General features: G+C 46.2%; 1 pseudogene; it reads left to right on the forward strand.

Annotated features, from left to right (window-relative positions):
* Nucleotides 1–4,834: 4,834 nt before the first annotated feature.
* On the forward strand, nucleotides 4,835–16,320 carry LOC113011094 (cadherin-7-like; annotated as a pseudogene).
* The last annotated feature ends 3,569 nt before the right edge of the window (nucleotides 16,321–19,889 follow it).

Below are 19,889 nucleotides of genomic sequence, written 5' to 3' on the forward strand. Positions count from 1 at the left end.
CCTGCCAGACGGCAGCAGCTTAAACACCCGGTGTCCTGGGTGTGTGCAGTCCCGTAGGATGCTGCGTGCCCTCTTGAGACAGCGAGTGCTGTACAGGTCCTTCAGGGAGGGAAGAGGATGTCCAATGATTTTTTGGGCCATGTTGATGACCCTCTGGAGTGCCTTTCTGTGTGCTGTGGTGCAGCTGGAGAACCACACACCGATGCAATATGTCAGCACACTTTCAATGGAGCAGCGGTAGAAGACGGTCAGCAGCTCCTTCTTCAGGTCCATTTTTCTGAGGATTCTCAGAAAGTGGAGACGCTGTTGGGCCTTCTTTAAGACCGCAGAGGTGTTAGAGCTCCATTGGAGGTCTGTGTCTATGTGCACACCCAGAAACTTGAAACTGGAGACCCTTTCCACGCACTCCCCGTTGATGCTGACAGGCTGCAGCTCGGACTTCCTCCTTCTGAAGTCAACTACCAGTTCTTTTGTTACTTTCCCTAGTAACTAGTTACTTTGAAAGTAACAAGTAACTTGAAGTAACTGAGTTACTTTTGAGAGAAGTAACTAGTAATGTAACTAAGTTACTATTTTAAAGTAACTTACCCAACACTGGTCATGTCTGACCCAGTTGTGTCATGTTTCCTGTTTTACTTTGACAGTCTCGAGTGCCTGCCTTACGTTTCCTGTTTTACTTTTCAGTTTTGCTTCCCCCAGCCTCGTTGTGTGTCATTTCCTCGTTATCCCTCTACAATCATATGACCCCCTCAGAGGGGTCAATTGTGTGTTTAAGCCCTCGTGTTCCTCTGTTTGTCGCCAGATCATCTACGTATTTCCCAGTGCATTTCCTATTTTTCAGTTTTCACATCTCAAGGTTTTAAAGTTGTTTATACATGTTTCTAGTTTCCTTCCTGTTTAGCTTTTGTCAGTGTAGTCATTATCTTACTGCGCTGTGTTTGTGTTTCTTCTGCCTCAACAAAAGGTGTGTTTTCAGTTTAAGTCCGTTGCCAGTGTTTGCATTTGGGTCCACACTCTCTCCACTCCACCCCTTTGCTACTACAGTTAGGTGGAGTGGAGAGTATTGTAATGTAGATCCTACAATAATACATACAGAGAAAAAAACCCAACAATCATATGACCCCCATGAGCAAGAACTTTGGCGAGAGTGGGAAGGAAAAACTCCCTTTTAACAGGAAGAACCAGGCTCAGGGAGGGGCGGGGCCATCTGCTGTGATTGGTTGGGGTGAGAGAAGGAAGACAGAATAAAGACATGCTGTGGAAGAGAGACAGAGGTTAATAACAGATATGATTCAATGCAGAGAGGTCTATTAATACATAGTGAGTGAAGAAGAAACACCCATTGCATCATGGGAATCCCTCAGTAGCCTACACCTATTGCAGCATAACTAAGGGGTGACCGTGGCTCAGGGGGTTGGGAAGCGCATCTGTAACTGGAAGGTTACCAGTTCGATCCCCGGGCTCTCTGTCCTGGTCGTTGTGTCCTTGGGCAAGACACTTTACCCTACTTGCCTACTGGTGATGGCCAGAGGGGCCGATGGCGCGATATGGCAGCCTCGCTTCTGTCAGTCTGCCCCACAACTGTAGCTGCCTCCACCAGTGTATGAATGTGAGAGTGAATGAATAGTGGCATTGTAAAGCGCTTTGGGTGCCTTGAAAAGCGCTATATAAATGCAATTATTATTATAAGGGAGGATTCAGGGTCACCTGATCCAGCCCTAACTATATGCTTTTTTTTTTTTTTTTTTTTTTTTTTTTTCTTCTAAATGACATCAGAAACAGCAGTATGCGACATTACGTGATGGCAGAGCTTCAGTTCATCCTTTGTCATTTTTTTTTTTTTTTTTTTTTTTTTTTTTTAATAAATAGGACAGGGGGAATGAATGAGAGAGAGGGGGGGAGAGAAAGAAAGAAAACCAAAGGGGAGAAGAGACGGTGAGAAGGGGGGGGAAGAGAGAGAAAAAAAAAAGAACTCCTGGGTCACCTGTATGGAGAAAAAAAACAAACAAACAAACAAAAAAACCAAACAGAGGAGACAGCAAACAACAAAGAGCAACATAATAATAGAGAAAACAAAGCACCATCACAATAAACTAGCTAGTCATAGATATCAGTATTTACTAAGTAATAAACGATATTGTGCAGCACGCAAGATAGACAGCGCACAGTGTGCTTTGAGGCAGCAGCCAAGAAAGCTTTAGTCCGCGTCTGTGAATACCCATGTGTGCATACCTGTGTGGATCAGCATGCTTGCATTCCAAAGGTTCCTTCATGTAATGATCTGCTAGAGGGTGTGGGGGGGCCACAGCCCCGTCCTCCAGGGTGTGAAGCGGGTATGGAGGAGATCAAAACTCCAGACATCCAGAGGCCCCCAGAACACAAGAGACCATGGAAGACCAACAGAGGGGCAGCCGCGCCACTGTCCCAGTAAGAGCTGAGGAGAGTCCCAGATGAGGGCTCGCCCAGCAGCCGCGGAGCAGAAGTCAGGGGGAGTTGCAGTGACGCGCCCGTGAGCTCCGCCGGCCCCCAGCTGCGCCTGAGTGACCGAGCCCTAGGCCGAGAGGCCGGGGGCACCCCACCTCCAAAGGGGCCCGAGCGAGCCCCAGGCCCCAGGCCCCGACAAGCGGCCGCCAAGGAGTGAGCCGGTGTGTACCCGGACGCCCACCCCCAGACACAAAGAACCACCAACACACCGACACCTGAGGGAGTCCGCCACCGGCAGGGGAAGTGGTGGTGGGTGGAGATAGGCCTCCAAACCTTGGAGGGCCTGAGATGTCCCCAGAGAGGTGGCGTCTGATACCCAACCTGACATATAGACACAGATATACAGGCACACACAGATACAAACATCCATTCCCACCCTCATGCTCTCATATGCACTTACTCCACACTCAACCAACGTGGAGACAGACATAAAGAGACGCTGTACACACAATCACACTCCCCAAGCGTACTCTACAAACCGGGTCTAGGTACCCTTGCCCCTGGAGGGGGGGATTGCACCCAGACCCAGGTGGTGTTACCCTTTTCCCTGCGGTGGGGAGAGGCAGACCACCCCGACTCCGCAGTAGCAGGGAGGCCCCACACCCCAGACCGCAGTCGGACGGCCAACTCCTCCTACTAGCCCTCCCGCTCCAGCAGGCCGCAGAGAATGGGGGTGGGAGAAGACTCCAAACCTTTAGCAAAAAGGAAAGTCCTCCATCAGACATCCATCACGATCTCTTCACACCTCAGGACTCTTTTCAGTCATTTGATCCACAGTCTGATTAATCACACATCAGTCAGTAATCAATAACAGGCCCTGATGCCCTTTAATTCAATTTTCTGAACATTGTTTTGTGTTTAAGCTTTGAGTTTTGACTTGAGGCCTCCTCTGTGAGTTTTCATTCTCACTGAGAGTCTGTCAGAGGTTCAGCTTCTCCTTGCTTTCTGTCATCTATCTCCTGTTTCAGTGCTGGATTTTCATATTAAAGCGAGAGTAACAGCATCTTTATTAGAGATGGCACGATACCACTTTTTTATGTCCGATACCGATATCATAAATTTGGATATCTGCCGATACCGATATGAATCCGATATAGTGTTTTTTAATCAACAAAACTGTTTTTTAAATATCTTGCTGCATTTTGTATAAGTTCATGCTCAAGTTTAAAACAACAACTACACTAAAGCTATTCTGTTATACCTGTATGCAAAAAAAATATTTCATAGTTCAGCAATACTGATCAATCTAATAAACTTAAACCTACACCATCCTCCCTATTCTGGTATTTTAAAGAGTACTTAGCATAAATATTAAGCAACCTAACTAATAGGGTTCCAACTCCCAGCAACAACAAAAATAAATAAATAAAAAATAGGGAACCACCCCTCACGCTCCACCTCATGATGCTTAATCGACGTAATCAACCTTAATTTGATGCAGTGTGAAAAAAAATGCACAGAAATCAATTATTTTTCAAGAAATATTAAATAGATTCAACATCTTTCTTCAACAAAATTGCAGACTGCACAGATGGTACCTTCCCAAAGGAAAAAGTACTATAGCTTACTAGGGTATATATATTAGACTTAATAGTTACTATATACAGTAATGGACTTCTATTCATTTTACTTCAGATTAAAACTTTGGGTGTCAGATAATTATTTATTAAAAGCTAGACATTTTAAATGAGAATAAGAAAGAAAAGTATGTCTTTGTGCCCCCTTTTCCCTGTTCATGCCCTATCGGCCCCCCTGGCTAAACTTTGCTAGATCCGCCCCTGCACAGTTACGTCAGCTGTAGAAAAAGATCCTGGTGTAGAAAGTAATATTAAATACATTCTAACAACAGCTGATCAAGCTTAAACATGCTGCTGTTGTTCAGCCGCTGGTTTCCTCTTTCTGGTGCAAAGTGGGCCAAAAGCAAACAAGAGACACGGACTCGCGACAGAAAAGCCGATCAGCTGATCATTAAGCAGTTTCATGATTGAAGTAGCAGCAAGAAGAGGCAGTCGCTCCATATATCGCTTGTTAAGCTTAACGCAGGAATGCTTTACAAACATTCAGAGATGGACTTACACACTTGCTTTACTTCTCTCGGGATAACTTTGTCGGAGATGAAATGCCGGGTTGCTAGCGAAGCTCCACATGCTATCCAGACCACCGACAGGTCCCGCATGCCACAGCCGCTCTATCACGTGATGCATACTGCTCCGACGTGCTAACGTTCTGAGGCGAGTTACGGCGTGTTGCAAGTTTTGTGAGGTGCTTTCGTGATATTTAATGGATCGATTACATTTTTTATTTTTCTCCGATATCCGATCCAGTAATTTAGGTCAGTATCGGACCGATACCGATACGTAATATCGGATCGGTCCATCTCTAATCTTTATGTGGCCATCTCAGGCACAGCAGCCCCACCCACCTGTCCAAACCTTCAGTCAGAAGAAACTGAGTGGAGAGTCAGTATCAGAAGGATCATTTTGAACTGTGAATCATACAAAGCTGCTCTAGAGACCTGGGACAAACATACAGCACTTAAATGAACATGTTTGAGGAATGCTTTGCTGTGATCTATCCTTGTTAGGAACTTGTTCCTATTAAAAATGATCTCTTCCAAAAATATCTCTGTAAATGTCAGCGAGAAACTGTGAGGAAGAGGAGCAGGAGGAGTTTCAGACAATGAAGATTTTTGTAATGGGAGGAGAAAATGTTGCATGACGGTGAGCTGAGGAAACCTGGAGGGTTAGAAGTTGCAGGGATAACGTTTGTGCTCCATCTCCGTCCAACACAGAAACTCGGCAGGGTTCAAAAACCCGTAAAAACTTCAAAATGACAAAGTCCTCATTACAAGTGTTCAGGCTTATTGAGGAGCACTTATTGAGAAGATGTTCATTAAAACAACACATGAAGAAGCTGCCGTCCTCGGTCCAAGTCATTTGACTCCTCCCCCCCTGCTGATGAGGCGGAGCCTAACACCCCCTCCTCAAAGGGAGCGGGGTTTGTGTGACAGACAGAGAGTGGCAGAGAGGGATAGAGCGTCGGAGCTGCTGCTACTCTTTCATCAATAATCAGTCATCGTCATCTGATGCAATTGCTGTCAATAACCTACAGATCCACAGGGGACGGTCCGATCAGCAGCTGCAAGGTAAGACTGCTGGTTTGTGTATTTAAGGTCAGAGTTGGCAAAAACAGCAGATTTAAGAGTGAGGAGAGTGCTTTCAGATTACTAGAGCAGATTTAACGGGATGAAGAGGAGCTTCAGATTAACAAAATCCTTTAAACTGGGCTAAAATATGTTTCTATAATCACACTTCTCCAACGTTGTACGTTTGCTTCATAAAAAGTTCAGAGGGTAACACAAAGAGATGCTCTGCAGCAGCACTCTGAGATAAATCCTTCAAACTGAGCTCATTTACATCGCAGTAATGTTACCAAACTGATCATTGGAAAATGACTGAGTTACATTTTGATTCATTTGTCTCAGGATTTTGTTAAAAATTCAAAGTGAGCTGAGAACTCATTCATGCCCTGATAGAGTTTAATGACATCATCAATATTAAAAGAGAGGACAGGTGCTTACCGTAAACTTTCATTCTCTTTGGCTCAAACGATCCCGCCAGCAGCTCCTGCCACTGACATCTTTTTGCTGGCCACGCCTGTTAACCTCAGAGATGAGCTTTCTGCGTCTCCCGAGCATGCTCACTGTAATCATCCTTTCCCTGTGGGAGACGTCCGGCTGCGGGGCAATGACGCTGAACTCCACGGCCCTCCTTCAGGTGTCAGCAAGAACACGAGGAGGGGGAGCGGGTGTCTACTCCACCCAGAGCAGGAGGAGGAGAAGCTGGGTGTGGAACCAGTTCTTCGTCCTGGAGGAGTACACGGGAGACGAGCCGCTCTACATCGGAAAGGTACGAACTGTAGATTTACAGATTTAGTTTAAATGACGGCTCCAGGCCCAGGGCCCGTGCAGGTGCCCGTGCAGGTGCCCGTACCGGTCCGGGCCTACGTCCTGGCTCTGCATCATAGATGTGGGGTTCAGATGTGTCGGTGCGAAGGAGATGTTTCTGTGCAGCTTTGTTGCAGCAGATTTAAAGTGTCTCTGAACCAGAACAGAAACTCGTTTTTGTTCCCAGCAGCAGTTCATAGCTCATACTTTTGTTTTGGATGAGAACTTTAAGCATGTCACAGACCCAGAAGTCCAAACAGAAACCAATAATGAATAAACAAAATTCTTCAGGGAAAAAAATTAAGAAACATAAAACTAGCGGTAATTCTACTGAATCTAAAGTGGATTAAAAATATGACAAACTTTAATCAGGAAGTTCTTCTGGGTACTGGATTAGGACTTTTCCAAGAACATCGGATATCAAACTGGTATTTGGAAAGCGTTCATTTGGAGAAAGCCCAAAGACGAAAGGGAACAGAGTGAGGGAACTAAAGGACATCAGGAGGAACTCCACTCTGAGTTTATGGTGTGGATGGATGTACCTGGTGAACCTGGTACAGTGTGGCTGTGGTTCAGGAGTAAGAGTGGGACGTCTCCTAACTGGGAGGTTGATGGTTTAATCCCTGGCGTATACTGAGCTCTTACTTGTCCATTGTACTGTGTGAATGTTAGCAGCACTGAGTCAGGCTTGTAGTAAGAAATGTGGCATAAAAACACCAGTTTGTTGATTGTGCAGTTCAAAGGTCAAAACAGTGAAACAGGTGATGCTTATTTAAAGTGAAACGGGCACATTTGCTTTGTTTCACGGCGAGCTCCACCTTTGAAGGTTCATTTTCTCGAAAATAACAATAAGAAATATTTGTTGTACTCAACTGGTTTCCTGCAGCTCCACTCTGACCTGGATAAAGGTGACGGACAGGTGAGGTACGTCCTGAGTGGCGAAGGAGCAATGTCCATCTTCTCCATTGATGAGGACACCGGAGACATACACACCACCAAAAGCTTGGATCGGGAACAGCAGGCGTACTACACACTGAGAGCTCAGGCTCGAGACCGAAATACCAACCTGCCGCTCGAACCCGAGTCCCAGTTCATCATCAAGGTCCAGGACATCAACGACAACGAGCCCAAGTTCCTGGATGGACCGTATGTGGCCCGGGTGGCTGAGAGGTCACCTGTAGGTGAGTCCAGAACCAGCTTTTGTCTTCACATAGTCCCGTGTGAACAGGCAGATTTCATGTGTGAGTGGAGTTAGCTTTTTTACAGTCCACTCGTTTCTATCTGCACTGAAGTCACCTCAGCTGAACGTGAATTAGATCAGCAGCGATTCAGCAAGCAGAAGCCATTTTCATAGACTTCTGCTTGTAACGTGAAAACCTGATGTCATGCAGGCTTTTAATGTGAAAGTCTGAGGTTGAACAGGCAATGTACAAACCAGAGCTGAGCAGGTTCTTGTTGTGAAACACCTGGATAGGTTTTCTGTCCTCCAGGTGAGTCTCCTGTTGTTGGTCCCATTGCACATGCTCACTAGTGTTGATCCTGAAACGTTAAGACTTCAGTTAAGTCCCTTGGTTTGTTTTATGAAGACACCATCTCAGAATTCACTAGTTGGAGCAAATCCAAATTTAGGTTTGACAGCGTTTCTACGAGACGCTGTTTGAATAAAGTTTGATTTTGTACAGGTACGTCTGTGTTGACCGTGGTGGCGACAGACGCCGATGATCCGACCTATGGAAACTCCGCCCACCTGGTTTACAGCATCCTGCAGGGGCAGCCATATTTCTCTGTGGAGCCAAAGTCAGGTGAGCGTGTGGCTGTGAAACGCAGAGAGCACTTGGTGACGCCACGACCAGTTGGGATTAAACTGCTACAGACCATGACTGACTTTACCCATGAGCGTTTGGCTGCAGAGTTGTCTGTAACCACCTTCGTGTTGAAGGTGACACGGTCACGCCTCCTCTCTGAATCCTCCTTTGCTGCTTCACACATCAGATGTAGTCAGATTGCAGCAGATTAAAGCGGATTAAAGCAGCTTCGGCCTCTTCGCCTGAAGCCGCTTTATTTACTGTGTGTAAATGAGGCCACATGATGTCACGTTCACATCGGTTTGTGTCGGCGCCGCACAACACCTGTGACCTTTTTAATGTCAGCATGTGGATCAATTATGAATGTCTCACCTGTCTGCAGGTGTGGTGCGTACAGCCCTGCCCGACATGGACCGGGAGCTGCGGGACCATTACCTGCTGGTCATCCAGGCCAAAGACATGATTGGTCAGATGGGAGGTCTGTCAGGAACCACAACGGTCACTGTGATGCTGACTGATGTCAACGACAACCCACCTCGCTTCCCCCGCAGTGAGTCTCACCTGAGAGCATCCTGTTAACACCTGTTCATTGATATTTGACTCTCTCCTTTTCCTGTCCTTCTGGATTCAAACCTAACAGAGTTTCTTTAGAAATCACAGCTCCTCCCTCTGCCTGCTGGATTTTTAACAGTGAGCCTGCAGAGCGTCGTGACCTTATTCCAACATGATGTCCTGAGATTGCGGAGTGTTACAAGTATTTAGGGTTGTTCTTGACCACAAACTGTGTTTTGAGCCTCATGCTGATGCCACTACCAAACAAGTTCAGCAAAAACTGTTCTTTTTAAGGCAAATGAGATCTTTTAATGTCTTATCTGAAATTTTGTCCTTGTTTTACAGAAGTTTTATTGAATCATTTATCTGCTTGGTTTGGTAACATGACTCTGAAGAACAAGAATCGGTTGGGACTTTGGGTAAAAACTTGCAGCGAACTCTCAGGGCGTTTGGCAAGACGGACTTTTGACCATTTGTAACAAGCATGTGCTGAGGAAGGCTCATTCTGTTAACCGTTTGAACCATCCACTTCACACTGAGTTTGACTTGTTGCCCTCTGGCCGTTGTTTTAGAGTACCTGTGAGGACGACCAAAGACTCCTGGTTTCTTTTATCCCGACTGCAACCTGTCTTCTTAATGGAAAATAAATGTCTTGTGGCTTTTTATTATTGTTTTGTTTATTCTCATTGTTGCACTGGTCACAGGCTGCCTCTCTGACCCAGTGCTTTATTTTGTATTTTTGAGTCTCTTATGTTAAGGTTGTATGATAAGTTCCTTTGTTATTCTTATTTAAGGTTTAGTTGAGTTTTGGTTTGCCATTATTATCATCTGTCTCATGAGTTTTTTAAATTCAGTTTCTTGTCTTTCATGTGTTTTAGGGCTGTGTATTGTGTTGTCATGTCTACGTCTCCATGTTTCCTGTTTTATTTTGAAAGAGTCTGGTGCGTTCTTGTTCATTGTGACTTTCCACCTCGGCTGTATCCCAATTCAGGGTCTGCAGCCTTAAAGGCCGCATTTTAAGGCCGATTACGTCACAGCGACGCGCCGAAGGCTGTTCCAATTCAAAGGCTGCTCGAAATGCAGCCCTCAAGTGCGTCCTTCATTCCCCTGAATTTTAAGGACGTGGTGGTTTAGACTTCGTGGCCCACCATATCCCAGAATGCATAGCGCGGCGGTGGGTGTGGATAATTTTGCCGAAAAAAACGGCGGATGAGGGGCGCCCGATGAGTAAACTTTAAGTAAGTACTGAATATGATGTCACTTATTTCTGTGCAAATGTTTAATAACGAAGAACCTTAAACATTGCTGTTGGCCACATGTCGGCAAAGTCATGTGACATCAGTGACGTTTGTACTAACTTGGTTTTAAAGCCTTTACTTTAAAATATACGCCGTTCAATAGCTGAGCTTAATCTCACAGAGAATGATCAAAGCTCATGTAGAAACAAACAAATGAACAAAAGATTTTCTCCTTCATTTCTGTCAAACACAGCTGTATGACACGTTTCCAGCTGTTAGTATCATGGTTGCTAGGCAACCTGGGCAGCGCAACGGAGGCTAGACCGTCCCATTTCACAAGCCACGCACTTCCAGCCTTAGCGGTCTTTGAGTACGCGGCCCTTGAGGATCGTTGAGGCTGCAGACCCTGAATTGGGACACAGCCATTGTGTCAGCTGTTTCCCCATGTGTCCCCACTTCCCCTGATCACCTCCTGTGTATTTACGTCCTCTGTTTTCTGTGTTTCATTGTCAGGTCATCTGTGATCCCCACCATAGTCTCTCATAGTTTTCATGTTTATCTCCTGCCACCAGCCAAATAAAGGCTCGTTTTTTTGTTCACCTGACCTCTCCCTGCTTCTGGGTCCTGTTCACAACACATACCCCGCTGTGACTGCGCTTGCTGTTGCACTAATTTCCCCAGAGACAATAAAGAATTGAATTGAACTGAAGGGGGCGCTGCAGGCACTCATTCAGGCTTCATCCTCTGTGACCCACAGAGAGTTACCAGTTCAGCGTCCCAGAATCCACACTGGTGTCAGCAGTGGTCGCGAAGATCAAAGCTCTGGATGCGGACGCGGGTCCAAACGCTGAGATGGACTACAGGATCCTGGACGGGGATGGACTGGGAACCTTCAGGATGCTCACAGACCCCCACACACAGGAAGGACTGGTCATCCTGATCAAGGTTCTGGATTGTTTGTAGGTCACAGAAATCTCCAGTTTTTGGTTCTGATGTTTCTGTCCACTGTGAACTCTTCCGAGTCTTCTCGGGACGCGTCCCTGTGATCGTTGCATCATCGCGTTAGCACTGGCCTCGTGTGCGTCCCAGAGGACGTCCCTGCTGCTCGGCAGCTGCTCACAGCTGTTTAAATTTAGCTCGCTGCGTCTCTTGCAGATGACATTTTTTTTATTGTTCTGATTTTAGATTCATCGCTCAGATAAAGGTTTCCTTTCTGTTCTCTTCTGTCAGCAGTCGTGTCTGTTCCAGCACAATGAGAATAAATGTGGGTGTCACCTTCACATAATCGCATGACCACGTTTTACTGATGGCCACGCTAGTTTATTCAACCCAGTAACATGACTTACAAAGGAGAACAAAAGTAGATAGGTTTCCAGCTTCGGTCAGTCTGACCTCCATGTGTCGCTGGCTCCAGCGGTGGGCAGCAGATAAATCATCTCCCCGTGTGTAGTTTCAGATCTGGGCACCACTAACTGAAAGCCCTGCTGATATGAAGTCAGATACATCAGGGCCTGAGCCATCCTCCGACTTTTAAACCATTAGCAATACTTCTTGGAAGCTAAGACAGGGAGTTGGAGTGATGTGCTCTGTTTTCTAACTGCAGCCGTCTTTCCAGCCTTAGAGGAAGCCAGTAAGTAGAGCATCGTCATCCCTGTACACACGAATAAGCCTCTCAAGTCTTGCTGGACACATAAAACATCTCAGGCTTGTCTCTGTTAAAGTGCCAACTGTCCACAAAAAGGTCTTTTTGTGACAGAGCCAACTCGTCTGTGTAACCCACCCTGCATTCATGACATAATGGACTGGAGGACTGACCCTCGAGCCTCCATGAGGCATGGAGCTAATTCCTGCCTTCTACCTGTCTGAGAAGCACACCTGAGTTCTCACCTGTACTGAGGTGTAACAGTAACGGGGTCTGTTTTCAGGTGACCATCTTTTAACACATTTATGAGAGCAGCTTCTGTGCTGTGACTGAAACATTCAGCAGTTTGATTAAAAGTCACTTTCCCTTACTGGTAAATTTCATGTTAATGAACACTAAATGCAGCAGGATATAATTTCTGTTCTTTAGCGATGCAGAGAAAACGCCAGCAGGATGTGTAAGACGGCAGAAACATCCTGGTAGCTTCAGTTTTCTTTATACAGAAAATAACTGATTTGAGTTTGTAGGTGAAATAAGCTCCTGAGGTTTTTACCTTCTGATTACGTTGGAGAGCCGTGTTCTCGTCTGACTCGCAGCTCTCTTAATAATTACGCTGTAGTTCTTTTCCTATTTGCTGCCAATGTGACGTTTCTAATGTTGTAAGCTGGACCGTGGTGCACAGACTCTGTCATAGCTCTGGCCTCCATTCCCATGAAGGCCCCTCTTGATGAGGTGCAGCTCAAACATCTGTTGGTGTGCTGTCAGGCGGCTCAGCTTTGTAGGAGCATCCACAGCGCTTCAGAAACAGTTAATGCATCGTGGCGTTTTTGTTACGCTAAATATTCAGAAGTACTCGGATCTCCAGGGAGAACAGCCTGCACTCAGAGGCACCTGTGATGTCATGTCCTCCCTCCTCCTCAGACTCTGGACTTTGAGACCAAGACCAGCTACGCTTTACGCGTCGAGGCATCCAATCGCTACATGGACACCCGCTTTCTGTCAGCTGGGCCGTTCAGCGACGTGGCGACAGTCCGGCTGCAGGTGGAGGACGTGAACGAGCCTCCGTGTTTTTCCCCCCGCATCAGCCAGATGGCGGTTTCAGAGGCAGCGCCGGTGGGAACTGAGGTGGGATCGGTTTCAGCTCACGACCCCGACGCCTCAAATTGTCCCATCAGGTAAGACGCGAGGCGGTAAAATCACTGCAAACACATTTCCACCAAAACGCAAAGACAACACCTGTGCTCCTCTGCAGGTACGCCATCGACAGGAAGTCGGACGTGGAGAACTACTTTGACATTGACAGACAATCAGGCGTGATCCGGACGAGCAGACGTCTGGACAGAGAGCTGAGCGCTCTGCACAACATCACTGTGCTCGCCACAGAGAGCTGTAAGTCACATGACATCAGTTTGTCTTCCTGCGAGCAGCAGGTGTATCTGACAGGTGTGTCTGTCTCAGTGGATCACTCTCAGGTGGGCAAAGCCGTGGTTCTGGTCTCTGTGACAGACGTCAATGACAACGCTCCGAGCTTTCCCGTCGAGTACCAGACATCCGTCTGTGAGGACGCCCAGCCGGGACAGGTGAGGCTCACTTGTGGCTTACAGACAGGTGTTCACAGAAAGGTGAGCGAGTGAGCAGAAGGCGAGTGAGCAGGTGTGTAGACAGACAGGTAAATACAGCTGCTGTGGCTGTGATGTCACTGATATCCGTTATTTAATGAGCATCGTCTGTGAAATCTCTGTAATCTGTTACTGAGATGGATCCAGAAGTCCCTTCTCAGGTCACATGAGCGTTGGTGACTGGATGTGCTTCTGATTTTCTGCCTCTGTTTGACCTTTGACCTTTAGATCATTGTGACGCTGAGCGCCGTGGATTTGGATGAAGCCAAGAATGGACATCACTTCCTGTTTTCTTTGGCTGCCAAGGCTGCCTGGAACCAAAGCTTCGTCCTGAGAGACAACAACGGTACAGTCCACCTTAATCAGTATACAGCAGAACTGTGCAGTCCACCTTAAAACCAAAGATAACTTCAATGAAACAGAGCAGCTCTGTGGTGTACATGGACCAGCCTGAATTTAAGGTTTAACGCCTCCTGTGTCAGTGATGTTGTGGCTGGTAGTCACATTGGAACCTGTCACTCATTGGTTCATGAGGAAAATAAGGGCCCTTAAACTGGGTGTAAGGGGATCACTTTAGTGCTGCAACAGTGAATTTTATGTTAACAAGCTGACGTCATGCACCGCCTGTCCTTGTTGTTCACTGGTGGCTACCTGCACTGAAACAGGATCCGCCCGTTAGCCGTAATATTCCCTTTGGAGAGACTTTGTGAGTGAGGACTGTGTGGAGGACGGCCCGTTTGAGTTGTGTGACCTGTCGGTTCAGCGGACCGCCCGGTTGGTGTCCCACGTTGTCCCGTCTGTGTGTGTTTGTCCCTCGTGGTTTCAGCGAACACACTGAGCGGTGCCATCTCTTTCTAACCCATTACCACAAAGCAAAAACCTTCACAGGATCTCCAGCTGCCAATCATCCATGAGCTTCTCGCTGTAGCTCCTCCCACACGTTTTAGTTCTTTGCTTGGCATGGCACCCCCTTAGATAGCACTCTGTGTTCCACCTTAAAAGCTGCTGGTGATGACGTCGATCTGTCTGTCTGTCCTCAGACAACACGGCGTCTGTCCTGACGTGGCGGGCCGGGTTCCTGCAGCGGGAGCGGCCGCTCTACTTCCTGCCGGTGGTGATTTCAGACTGCGGGACTCCGCCTCTCAGCAGCACCAACACGCTGACCGTCACCGTCTGCGAGTGCGATCTTCATGGAAATCGTCGCAGCTGCGTCCAGGAGATGTCAGCGCTGCTGCTGCCAGAAGGCCTCAGCCTCGCCGCTGTTGTCCTCCTCACCGGTCTCCTCACACTGCTGGGTATGACCTGAGACAACGTCGCGCCTCTTCAAGTTAAACTCAGTAAAGTCAGAAACAAGAAGTAGAACCTGGTTGGCTTAGAGCTGATCCAGAACCTCTGTCCATGAGGTAGAATAAAAAAACTAGCTGAAGCTGGAGTAGATCATCAAACTGATGAAACTAGAACCAAATCTGAAGTCACCTGAAAGCAGCGAGCTTTTAGTTTTTCTCCTGTTTTTTATTTTATTGGGTATATTTTATGTTTGTTTTTTATTATTTAGTTCCAGTGTAGAGCATTTTGTGTCAGCTGTGGAGTGCTCTATAAATGATGATGACTTCATTGGGACACTGACGGGCTCAGCTTTCACGTGTCTGCCAGGAACATTACCCCGACCAGCTGTTCTCAGCGTCACCTGTACCATCTTGTCAGGGTTTGGTGGGGTCTGTGAAAACGATCGAATCAGCTGCCAGTCAGACGCTGCATAAGAAAACCTGTAGTGGTCTTTGGAGAATTTCTGACATAGAAAGGGTTACAACAGACGACCTTTTAATGCTCGTCTCTATGGAGATGGGTTTGGGGGGTAGCAGGAGGAGAGAAGCTGCAGAGAGGCGTGTAAGACTGCAACTCTGCTTCCTGGTCCCAACTCTGGATAGTCATATTTTGGGGGGTTTAATAAATTTGTCCATATTTCTAGAAATAAGAGCTGCTCCATCCAAAGTGGGATGGATGCAAGACCAGGTTTCCTCCAGAAGGCTTGCCAATTATCTATGAAGATAGCTGGAAGCTGTTCGTTGGTCTGTAGCAGGGAAGCAAACAACTCTACCAGTGCAGAGAACAACAACAAATATCACACAAGGAGTAAAGTAGGATTCTGATATTGTGTGTGTGGAATTCTGAACCCATGTCACTTTCAGGAAGATGAAAACTTCCACATCCAGGGTCGTGCTGCAGAACTTCATTTAAAATTACTTGACTTTGCCGCCATCACCTCTGCCTTGTAAACTTTTTAAGATGACTCCACCCCTTCGTCTGCCCTTAGGTGTCGCTATGGTAACAGGGGCCATCAGACGCAGAAGGAAGGAGCCTCTGATTATTGACGATGAGCGAGATGTTCGTGAGAATATTGTTTGTTATGACGATGAGGGCGGTGGCGAGGAGGACACCGAGGCCTTCGACATGTTCACGCTGAGACACCTGAACGAGACCAAACGGAGCTACCATGTCACCGCCCCTGAGCCCCCGCCATCCAGGGAAGATAAACACCAACTGTTCCAGGAGTTCATCGAGGACCGGCTCCGGGAGGCCAACCTGGACATGACGGCACCACCCTTTGACTCTGTGCAGACGTACGCTTTGGAGGGCAGCGGGTCAGCTGCTGTGTCGCTGAGCTCGTTTAGCTCGTTAACCTCGCTGGAGTCGGAGCAGAGCTACCACTTCCTGAGTGAGTGGGGGCCAAAGTTTCGGAAGCTTGCAGAACTCTACAAAGACCGCGAGGGAGGTGGTGCCTCATAGAGTGCACGCCTTGCGGCAACAGGTGTGTGGTCTGTTTAGCCCATATGAACTGGATTAGTCCTCACACCAGGAGCTCTGAGCACCCTGAACCAGAGCAGAACCTGTAGAAGTACCGGCAGCTGGACCTGGAACCAGCCAGCTCGAGCTTGAGCTGCCTGACTGGACCTTTACGTAGTTACTGTGAAATATTTCCTGCTGTTGCTATTTCACAATAAAAGCTTGCCAGTGGTGCTGCTTTTATTTTGTAAGCCTGAATGTGTAACAACAGAAATAAAACTGAATTTATGAAAACTGCAGCTGCTGTTTTTACTGCTGTAACACGTCCCAAACGCTCAGCCTCTCCATGCTGACGTCGTCCTGTGACGTATGCACAACTCTGAATTTGGAGGAAAAACTTTTCAGCAAAAATGTTTTTAGTTTGTGACTCACTTTGATTTATTTTTTTTTAAGATTCTGATGAGTCCAGACTGAACCACTGATGGTTCTTCACGTGTGCTCACGTGTGACAAGCTTAGTGGGCGGGGCACAGAGATGCTTTCCACCATACAAAAAACATCTGGTATGTTAAATGGAAAGAGTGTTTGCTGTCCACTGAAACTGAAATGAGTGACTGTGAGTCGCTGCTGGAACAAACCAAGTATTACAGATATAATGCATCTTTTTTTTACCTCCAACTTTATTTCAACAGAAACTTTTAACGACCACCAGCATCATACAACTGTAGTGTAAAATTATCATACAGACAAAGATGGGTGTGTATAATTAAACACATAGGAAGAAATACCGATTAAAGGGGAAAAACAGTGAGAGATACAGTGACGCCAAATAATTAAATAAAGACATTAAAAATATTACAAATATGAATGGTTTTCAAAGTTTTCTTGTTGTGAGGAACAAATTGTAGATTTCTGTTTCTGTGCTGAAAGTCTGAGAACTTCAGATGAGCGAGTCTCTCAGTCAGTCGTTTTGATCAGACGCCGTCAGAAACGAGCGACTTGTTTCCACGAGACCGGAGTAAAGCTAAATGTTTCTATATCGCTCTCATGGGTTTAGAGGTGTTGGATTGTGTGTCCACAGGTGTTTGTACTTTGCGTCGTAATAAAATGACGGTAAAAGGCTCCGCCCACTCTCTATCCATGTCTTGCCATGCAACGACTCTGTGAATGGACTGGAGAAGTGTAGTGGTAGAGTCCTCCGTCAGGAATGAGATATGTGTGTCGACTTTTTATTCTCCCTTAAGATTATCGTGCCATAACGCTGCCCAGAGCAGCTCTGCTAACAGGTTATGGGCCCAGAGCAGCAGGAAAGAGATCCTGTAACTGCCAAAGGAAGGGCAGCGTTTCCTGGAAAGCCGCAGGTTACCGGCAGGTGTTAAAAGTTTGGCACGATTGAGTGAGTAAGCGTTTTTGTGCATCATGAGCAGACGCACGGCAGAGTCGGGCAGTCGATATTCCCGTTTGCAGTTTGATGGAGATGAAAGGAAATATGAGATATGGGAAACGAAGTTCCTTGGTCATCTCAGACTACAAGGTTTGAAAGATGTCATCTTAAAGGCTGAGGGTGATGAAGAAGCCGATGGTGAAGATGATGACAAAAATGCAGAAGCATATGCAGAGTTGATACAATTTCTGGATGACAAAAGTTTATCGTTAGTTATGAGAGATGCAGTTGATGACGGACGGAAAGCCCTAAAAATTTTGAGAGGTCATTATGCAGGAGTGGGCAAGCCAAGGATCATAAGTCTGTACACCGAACTTACTTCTCTCACAAATGAAAAGAATGAAAGTGTGACGGACTATATTATCCGAGCAGAAGCAATTATCACAGCGTTAAAAAATGCGGGTGAGTCATTAACTGATGGACTTCTGATCGCAATGATAATGAGAGGTCTACCAGAGACGTTTAAACCCCTGATTGTGCACGTTACACAGAGCGAAGCAAAAATCACATTCTCAGAGTTTAAAGTAAAACTCAGAAGTTATGAAGAAACCGAGAGAATGCGTGCGGCTGTAACTGATGACAACGTAATGAAGACAAAAGTGCATTTAGACCAGGATTCTACTTCATGGCGAGCAGATGACCGAAGATCAAAGAATAATGAGATTGTGTGTTTTAAATGTGGACTAAAGGGACACACTGCAAGAACGTGCCGATCCAGAGTATGGTGCAGTTTTTGCCGGAGTAGTACACACAAAGATGCGACCTGTAGAAGGAAGCTAAGACGGGATGAAGCGAGAGGGGTTGTGGAGAAGGACTACGCGTTCAAGACGGGCTCCAAACCCCAGAGGGTCCCGGACGGCGGCCAAGAGATGCTGAATAACCAGCTACTGGTGGATACGGGAGCGACGTCACATATCTTTACGAAGATCGAGAGTTTTAAGACTTTTGATGATACATTTCGACCCGAGGCTCATTGTGTAGAGTTGGCTGACGGAAGGCGGAGCAGAGGAGCTGCAAAGCGGCGAGGAGATGCTGAGATAAGTATGATTGACAGTAAAGGACGCAGTCACAAGGTAACATTGAAACAAGCACTCTACATTCCATCGTTTCCACAGGACATTTTGTCAGTAAAAGCAGCTACTAGTAACGGAGCCACTGTGGTTTTCAAACACGGGGACAGTTTTCTTAAACATGTTGATGGAACAAAATTCCCTATATATGAACACGAGAGACTGTTCTTTATAAACACTGTGCAAGAGTTTGAAGAGAAATGTAATGGATGTTTTGATATGCAAACGTGGCATGAAATTCTAGGACACTGTAATTATGAGGATGTTCAAAATCTGCAAAATGTCGTTGATGGAATGAAAATTAAGGGTAAAATCAACAAAAACATGCAATGTGAAGCCTGTATACAAGGGAAGTTTACTCAAACTAGGAACCGAGAACCAGATGAAAAGGCCAGGGCAGCATTAGAGTTGGTACATACGGATTTAGCTGGTCCGATTACGCCAAACTCTAAAGAAGGGTTTAAGTATGTTTTGTCGTTTGTTGATGATTATTCAGGTGCAACATTTGTATATAATCTGAAACACAAAAGTGATACAACTCAAGCAACTGAAAGATTTATTGCAGAGGTGGCGTCATATGGGAAAATCAAGTGCATTCGTTCTGATAATGGAACTGAATTTACAAGCAGACAGTTCAGAGATTTATTAAGTAGACACGGCATTAGGCAGGAAACTTCGGCGCCATATTCGCCTCATCAAAACGGAACAGCAGAGAGGAACTGGCGTACACTTTTTGACATGGCGAGATGCATGTTAGTTGAGAGCGAATTGCCAAAGTCTTTATGGCCATATGCAGTACAAACCGCGGGAGTGATTCGGAACCGATGTTTTAACAAACGCACAGGTCAGACAGCGTATAAGATGTTAACTGGAAAAAGACCTGATCTTTCTAGAATGAAAAAATTCGGATCATTGTGCTATGCTTATAAACAAAATAGGGGAAAGCTGGATCCAAGATGCGACAAAGGTGTTTTCTTGGGATATGACAAAAATAGTCCAGCATATTTGATCTATTTCCCAAAAACCGGGAAAGTTGAAAAGCACAGATTGATAAAAATACTAAATCCCGCGACAATGGATCAACAAACACAGAGTGATCAGATGTATGAAGATGAGGTTTATGAATCCAGAAAAGATGGTGAACCCAAACAGACGAAGGATGAGGATATTCCAGATGGTAGTGAAATTAGTCAAACTGAGTCCGAGGTTAAAACCGATGATAAAGTAGATGCTGGAGCTACACGTTATCCATCCAGAATCAGAAAGAGACCTGATTATTTGAGTGATTATATCACGGATGTGAAAG

This window comes from Astatotilapia calliptera, chromosome 18, assembly GCF_900246225.1.
Source record: "Astatotilapia calliptera chromosome 18, fAstCal1.2, whole genome shotgun sequence".
NCBI lineage: Eukaryota > Metazoa > Chordata > Actinopteri > Cichliformes > Cichlidae > Astatotilapia > Astatotilapia calliptera.